The sequence below is a fragment of the Oncorhynchus masou genome, unplaced genomic scaffold (genome assembly GCF_036934945.1).
Source record: "Oncorhynchus masou masou isolate Uvic2021 unplaced genomic scaffold, UVic_Omas_1.1 unplaced_scaffold_10892, whole genome shotgun sequence".
Taxonomy (NCBI): domain Eukaryota; kingdom Metazoa; phylum Chordata; class Actinopteri; order Salmoniformes; family Salmonidae; genus Oncorhynchus; species Oncorhynchus masou.
The window spans coordinates 370-8,356 of record NW_027000610.1 but is presented as its reverse complement, the minus strand read 5'-3'; the positions used below and the strand labels follow the sequence as shown (position 1 = coordinate 8,356).

Here is a 7,987-nt window from a genome sequence, read left to right as displayed (position 1 = left end):
TCTCCTCCTCCCCTCTGCCCCATCTGCATCTCCCTTCCTCTCCTCCTCCTCTCCTCCCTCCTCTCCTCTCCTCCTCCCCTCTGCCCCATCTGCATCTCCCTTCCTCTCCTCCTCCTCCTCCTCTCCTCCTCCTCTCCTCCTCCTCTCCTCTCCTCCTCCCCTCTGCCCCATCTGCATCTCCCTTCCTCTCCTCCCTTCCTCTCCTCCTCCTCCTCCTCCTCCTCTCCTCTCCTCCTCCCCTCTGCCCCATCTGCATCTCCCTTCCTCTCCTCCTCCTCTCCTCCTCCTCTCCTCCTCCCCTCTGCCCCATCTGCATCTCCCTTCCTCTCCTCCTCCTCCTCCTCTCCTCCTCCTCCTCCTCTCCTCTGCATCTTCCTTCCTCCTCCTCCCTTCCTCTCCTCCTCCTCTCCTCCCTCCTCCTCCTCTCCTCTGCATCTCCCTCTCCTCTCTTTCTACTCTCCTGCCCTCTAGTGGACTACCTGCCCATCATTGCAGGGCTGGCTGCAGCTGCGGTGGTGATCCTCTTGGTTGTCTCCTGTTTCACCTACTCCTCTTACTATAAACACAGGCGCATGGGCCACTACCAGCTGAAAGACATGTTGCCACGACGACACAACAACAAACACGTGGTGCAACACAACGGAATGGACCAGTCCGTTATGTAGAGGAGGGGTTGGGGTCAGAGCATGTGAGCAGCGGTTGGAAATCCTGATGAGTGGGCGTGGCTCTCCACGTCCTTTATGTAGAGGTGGGGTTGGAAATACTGATGAGTGGGCGTGGCTCTCCACGTCCTTTATGTAGAGGAGGGGTTGGAAATCCTGATGAGTGGGCGTGGCTCTCCACGTCCTTTATGTAGAGGTGGGGTTGGAAATACTGATGAGTGGGCGTGGCTCTCCACGTCCTTTATGTAGAGGAGGGGTTGGAAATACTGATGAGTGGGCGTGGCTCTCCACGTCCTTTATGTAGAGGTGGGGGTTGGAAATACTGATGAGTGGGCGTGGCTCTCCACGTCCTTTATGTAGAGGTGGGGTTGGAAATACTGATGAGTGGGCGTGGCTCTCCACGTCCTTTATGTAGAGGTGGGGGTTGGAAATCCTGATGAGTGGGCGTGGCTCTCCACGTCCTTGATGTAGAGGAGGGGGTTGGAAATCCAGATGAGTGGGCGTGGCTCTCCACGTCCTTTATGTAGAGGAGGGGTTGGAAATACTGATGAGTGGGCGTGGCTCTCCACGTCCTTTATGTAGAGGTGGGGGTTGGAAATACTGATGAGTGGGCGTGGCTCTCCACGTCCTTATGTAGAGGTGGGGGTTGGAAATCCTGATGAGCAGGCGTCCTCCACGTCCTTTATGTAGAGGAGGGGTTGGAAATACTGATGAGTGGGCGTGGCTCTCCGTCCTTTATGTAAGAGGAGGGGTTGGAAATTCTGATGAGTGGGCGTGGCTCTCCACGTCCTTTATGTGTAAGGAGGGGGTTGGAAATCCAGATGAGTGGGCGTGGCTCTCCACTCCTTTCCTATCGCTTCCTCACAGAAAAAAACATGGCTCCAAATCACTCCATTCATTTATATCACAATTTAAATCGCAGTTTAATCTATTTTTTGGACTACCTGGACCTACCAATTGTTTTTAAGTATTGAAACCAAACAATATGGATGTGAATGAAAGGTATTTGAATAAACATGAAATGATGAACATGATTTTTTTTTTAAATGGTATTTGTAAACTTTATTTAACTTGTCAAGTCAGTTAAGAATACATTCTTACTACACACCCTGATGACGCTGGGCCAATTGTGCAATCACTGCCGGTTGTGATACAGCCTGGAATCGAACCAGGTCTGTAGTGACGCTTCTATCACTGAGGTGCAGTGCCTTAGACCGGACCCTGGTCAAATAAGGCTACATGTCATATTAAACAGCATATAAACACTAAGTTGGTCAGCAGCCTGAGAAGGAACCAAAATGAATTATTTACACTAGATTATTTCAATTGTTTCCAGGCTCTGGCCTACAAAAATACATTGTGAAGCATTTACCAGTGCAACACAGTAGCCTGGTAGGGACCAGAGTATGTGAGCGATGCCGAAACGGAGACAGAGCGTTCTCAATTTGACTGGATCGTGGAGCGAGATTCCCAAAGGCTGGGTGACCGGTCTTCTCCAATTTCGCTCAGAAACACTCACTTAGTCTACGTGTGTGCTGCTCATAGCCTGCTTTAGCTACGGTCATGGAGTTCACTAAATACTGTTTATAAAGAAACTGATTAAACACAGGTGCTCCAATCAAGGTGCCTTACAAAGATGAGGACCAAGAGCAAGAGAGGTGCGGTAGCCGTTATGTGTAGGGGATTCCACCTGCCGGTATGGCGCTAAACTATTAGGTTATATACCGGGTGCCATTGTTCATTTTTCTTTTCAGATATAGCAGTTGTTACACGCTGACTACATGAAACATCCACAACTGAAAGAATCATTGTGGAATCTGAAAAGACACTTATTCCAAAGGTATGATGGTGTACTTACTGCGTGCTTTAGTACACCACGCTAAACGAAAGGAAACGAGGTGGGAAGATAACTTACTGCGTGCTTTAGTACACTATGCTAAATGAAAGGAAACGAGGTGGGGAGATAACTTACTGCGTGATTTAGTACACCATGCTAAACGAAAGGAAACGAGGTGGGGAGATAACTTACTGCGTGCTTTAGTACACCATGCTAAACGAAAGGAAACGAGTGGGGAGATAACTTACTGCGTGCTTTAGTACACTATGCTAAACGAAAGGAAACGAGGTGGGGAGATAACTTACTGCGTGCTTTAGTACACTATGCTAAACGAAAGGAAACGAGGTGGGGAGATAACTTACTGCGTGCTTTAGTACACCATGCTAAACGAAAGGAAACGAGGTGGGGAGATAACTTTGCGTGCTTTAGTACACTATGCTAAACGAAAGGAAACGAGGTGGGAGATAACTTACTGCGTGGGGGAGATAACACTCGTGCTTTAGTACACCATGCTAAACAAAAGGAAACGAGGTGGGGAGATAACTTACTGCGTGCTTTAGTACACCATGCTAAACGAAAGGAAACGAGGTGGGGAGATAACTTACTGCGTGCTTCAGTACACTATTCTAAACTTAAAGGAAACGAGGTGGGGAGATAACTTACTGCGTATGCTTTAGTACACTATGCTAAACGAAAAGGGAAACGAGGTGGGAGATAACTTACTGCGTGCTTTAGTACACTATGCTAAACGAAAGGAAACGAGGTGGGGATAACTTACTGCGTGCTTTAGTACACTATGCTAAACGAAAGGAAACGAGGTGGGGAGATAACACTCGTGCTTTAGTACACTATGCTAAACGAAAGGAAACGAGGTGGGGAGATAACTTACTCGTGCTTTAGTACACCATGCTAAACGAAAGGAAACGAGGTGGGGATAACTTACTGCGTGCTTTAGCACACTATGCTAAACGAAAGGAAACGAGGTGGGGAGATAACTTACTGCGTGCTTTAGTACACCATGCTAAACGAAAGGAAAACGAGGTGGGGAGATAACTTACTGCGTGCTTTAGTACACCATGCTAAACGAAAGGAAACGAGGTGGGGAGAGAACTTAAGCCCGAAGGAAGCCCGAGGTGGGAGTACGCTTCGTGCTTAGTACACCATGCTAAACGCAAGGAAACGAGGTGGGGAGATAACTTACTGCGTGGCTTTGGGAGATACACTGCATGCTTTGTGAAACGAAAGGAAACGAGGTGGGGAGAGAACTTACTCGTGCTTTAGTACACCATGCTAAACGAAAGGAAACGAGGTGGGGAGATAACTTACTGCGGCTTTAGTACACCATGCTAAACGAAAGGAAACGAGGTGGGGAGATAACTTACTGCGTGCTTTAGTACACTATGCTAAACGAAAGGAAACGAGGTGGGGAGTATAACTTACTCGTGCTTTAGTACACCATGCTAAACGAAAGGAAACGAGGTGGGATAACTTACTGCGTGCTTTAGTACACCATGCTAAACGAAAGGAAACGAGGTGGGAGATAACTTACTGCGTGGTTTAGTACACCATGCTAAACGAAAGGAAACGAGGTGGGAGATAACTTACTGCGTGCTTTAGTACACTATGCTAAACGAAAGGAAACGAGGTGGGGAGATAACTTACTGCGTGCTTTAGTACACCATGCTAAACGAAAGGAAACGAGGTGGGGAGATAACTTACTGCGTTCTTTAGTACACTATGCTAAACGAAAGGAAACGAGGTGGGGAGATAAAGCACGCAGTAAGTTAGTACACTATGCTAAACGAAAGGAAACGAGGTGGGAGATAACTAAGTGTGTCATTGTAGCAAAGCATTTATAAACAATCTGATATCTTAAATGTTTCGTTCATTTTCGTTATATTATTTATACAATAGGCCATAATTGATTTTGGCCCAATAAGCCTGGCATATTCCCACGTTCAAGGAGCTTTCCGTTTTGATTGAGCTATTTTGCCTAAAAACCTATATGACGTTTCAAATTAGCTTGTTGACCAATCAGGACCTGAAAATGCGTTCATATTTTTTTTAACGTAGTTATTACACATTGATTACACAATCACTCGTACTTCATATGTCACAACGATTCATCGATACGTATTGTTAAGATGCTGGTAAAGTTGTCTCGCGCACCTACAGTGCTGGTCGCTCATGAATGCAAACAATGTTCCTCCCCAAAAACATAGCAAAACGACAATCTGTTTCAGTAGCTACTATATAGCTAGGTGTCATCATCTAAAATAACCCTAATTTATAAGACAGTTCTTATTTGATTAATGGTGGTCGGACCCATCTATGTGAAGCGAGCCACAATAAGGATTAGCTAAATAGTGGACTTTGCGGTTAGCCTTCAAAATAAAAGTATGTCATTGACAGTGATGCAAATGAATACAAATTGTAGAATTGTGCCGTAATTGAATAGATCATGCTAAATGAGTTTAGAATCATTTGTCAATTTGACAGAAGTCTTTTGAAATCACACTGGATGTATTAGACTTTAGAATTGCATTGAGGACACACTTATGTCACTGTACAGCCTTACCTATGGATTGTGGCTCAATGACATGGGGGTATCAGTCTACTCAGTGACACCCAGAGAACATTAGCGTCGTAGCTCTTATTGCGGGACTCTGAAACAACTGTGAATTGAGCCACATTTATTGTCAACCTACGTGTATTGAACACCATTCCAGAGGAAAACCAATACTGTGTGGATGTTTTGGAGTCTGATAACTCTGAGGAGGATGCTGGGAAAATATATATATATTGGGTTTTGATTGAGTAGACTGCTACCCCATTTCAGTGATCCTCAATCCTGAAGTAAAGCTGTACAGGGCAATGTGAATGTCAATACACACAACAGGCTGACTGGGGGAGGTGATTTCACACAGTCACAGTCCAGTAATGAGAGCTACAACGCTAATATTTGCCTAAACTCTTCACAGTTGTGTTCCGTGGGTGTCACCGAGTAGACTGACAGCCCATTTTATTGACGGAGAAAAGGATTTAATAGAATATCACTAAATCCGGCATAGCCAAAGACGCCTTGTACTGTAGATTCCATGATGAACTGAGGCGTGTGTGTGTGTGTGTGTGTGTGTATATGTGTGTCTGTGTCTGTGTCTATGTGTGTCTGTCTGTGTGTGTGTCTGTGTGTGTGTGTCTGTGTGTGAGAGATGGTTAAACAAAACACAGAAACTAAAGTCATTTGGGTAAGTAACCTGTTACCTTTCAATAGAATGTGCTCGCGAGAGAGACAGTGTGTGTTTGTGGCGAGAGTGAGAGACGCCTGGTGGCACAGAAGAAGAATCGGACAGTTCTCTATTTTCACAACTGTCCTTATTTTGGGTCTCTCTCTTTTTCTGCCCATCTCCCTCTCCACCTTCTCACTCACTCACTCTCTTTTCCCTTTACTGTCACAGAAATATTACTATGTTTCTTGTCTCGGGAAGTAAGAGAACAACGCTCCCACCGACAGGAACCTACTGCACTTAGAAAAGCAGGAGAGAGAGAGAGAGAGAGAGAGAGAGAGAGAGAGAGAGAGAGAGAGAGAGAGAGAGAGAGAGAGAGAGAGAGAGAGAGAGAGAGAGAGAGAGAGAGAGAGAGAGAGAGAGAGAGAGAGAGAGAGAGAGAGAGAGAGAGAGAGAGAGAGAGAGAGAGAGAGAGAGAGAGAGAGAGAGAGAGAGAGAGAGAGAGAGAGAGAGAGAGAGAGAGAGAGAGAGAGAGAGAGAGAGAGAGAGAGAGAGAGAGAGAGAGAGAGAGAGAGAGAGAGAGAGAGAGAGAGAGAGAGAGAGAGAGAGAGAGAGAGAGAGAGAGAGAGAGAGAGAGAGAGAGAGAGAGAGAGACAGATGTTGTGATACAGGTGCTTGGTAAGTTAGACTTCTGGTCTAGTACAATGTTGTGATACAGGTGCTTGGTAAGTTAGACTTCTGGTCTAGTACAATGTTGTGATACAGGTGCTTGGTAAATTAGACTTCTGATCTAGTACAATGTTGTGATACAGGTGCTTGGTAAGTTAGACTTCTGGTCTAGTACAATGTTGTGATACAGGTGCTTGATAAATTAGACTTCTGGTCTAGTACAATGTTGTGATACAGGTGCTTGGTAAATTACATTCTACTGAGGTAACATGTGGAATTGTTTTAAGATGGTCGGACCATTGATCATTTAGCTATTTGATTTGAGGATTTTTTTAATTATCCCCCCAAATATTAAAAAGGCAATATATATATATATATATATATATATTTATTATTATTATTTTTAAAAATGTATTTTACACATGTTTAACCCCTTTTTGCTGTTGGCACAAAACTACCTCCGTTTATTTATTTATTTATTCATGAGAGTCTCATCTTTCCAGTCTTTCCTAATTGCCATGACCTCACTCTCAGATGGTGCCTCAGAGAGAGTTGGGATGTGCAATTTCAACAGGACGCATGTCTTTTTAGCTTTGTGAAAACTTTGTTTAAATAATGTAGTTTCCCTGTTGTCCTGTAGGTGGTGCTGTTGTGTCAAATTCACAATACAGTTAGTGGAGTTGAGTGTGTTATTAGCCCATAGTGCTCTGGTGGAAGGTATTGGACTAAAGGAGCCAGTCAAGAGGATTTGGAGCCAAGGGTGGTCAGTGCCAAAGCTAAGGGTGGTCAGTGCCAAAGCCAAGGGTGGTGAGTACCAAAGCCAAGGGTGGTCAGTACCAAAGCCGAGGGTGGTCAGTACCAAAGGCCAAGGGTGGTCAGTACCAAAGGCCAAGGGTGGTGAGTACCAAAGCCAAGGGTGGTCAGTACCAAAGCCGAGGGTGGTCAGTACCAAAGGCCAAGGGTGGTCAGTACCAAAGGCCAAGGGTGGTTAGTACCAAAGCCAAGGGTGGTGAGTACCAAAGCCAAGGGTGGTCAATACCAAAGGCCAAGGGTGGTTAGTACCAAAGCCAAGGGTGGTGAGTACCAAAGCCAAGGCTGGTCAGTGCCAAAGCCAAGGGTGGTGAGTACCAAAGCCAAGGGTGGTCAGTACCAAAGCCGAGGGTGGTTAGTACCAAAGCCAAGGGTGGTGAGTACCAAAGCCAAGGCTGGTCAGTGCCAAAGCCAAGGGTGGTGAGTACCAAAGCCAAGGGTGGTCAGTACCAAAGGCCAAGGGTGGCCAATACCAAAGGCCAAGGGTGGTCAGTGCCAAAGCCGAGGGTGGTCAGTGCCAAAGCCGAGTGTGGTCAGTGCCAAAGCCGAGGGTGGTCAGTGCCAAAGCCGAGGGTGGTCAGTGCCAAAGGCCAAGGTTATTCAATACCAAAGGCCAAGGGTGGTCAGTACCAAAGCCGAGGGTTGTCAAGGTTATTCAATACTCAGTACCAAAGGTTATTGAATACTCAGTACCAAAGGTTATTGAATACTCAGTACCAAAGGTTATTGAATACTCAGTACCAAGGGTAGTCAGTACCAAGAGTAGTCAGTACCAAGGGTAG

The 7,987-nt window shown here is 45.8% G+C and overlaps 1 long non-coding RNA gene across 1 annotated transcript; it reads left to right on the top strand.

The window, feature by feature from the left end:
- The first annotated feature begins 425 nt into the window (after positions 1–425).
- LOC135529092 (uncharacterized) lies at positions 426–1,696 on the top strand. The gene is made up of 2 exons (XR_010453652.1): positions 426–858; positions 1,465–1,696. It is a non-coding gene; the product is annotated as an uncharacterized LOC135529092 (long non-coding RNA).
- Positions 1,697–7,987: the final 6,291 nt, after the last annotated feature.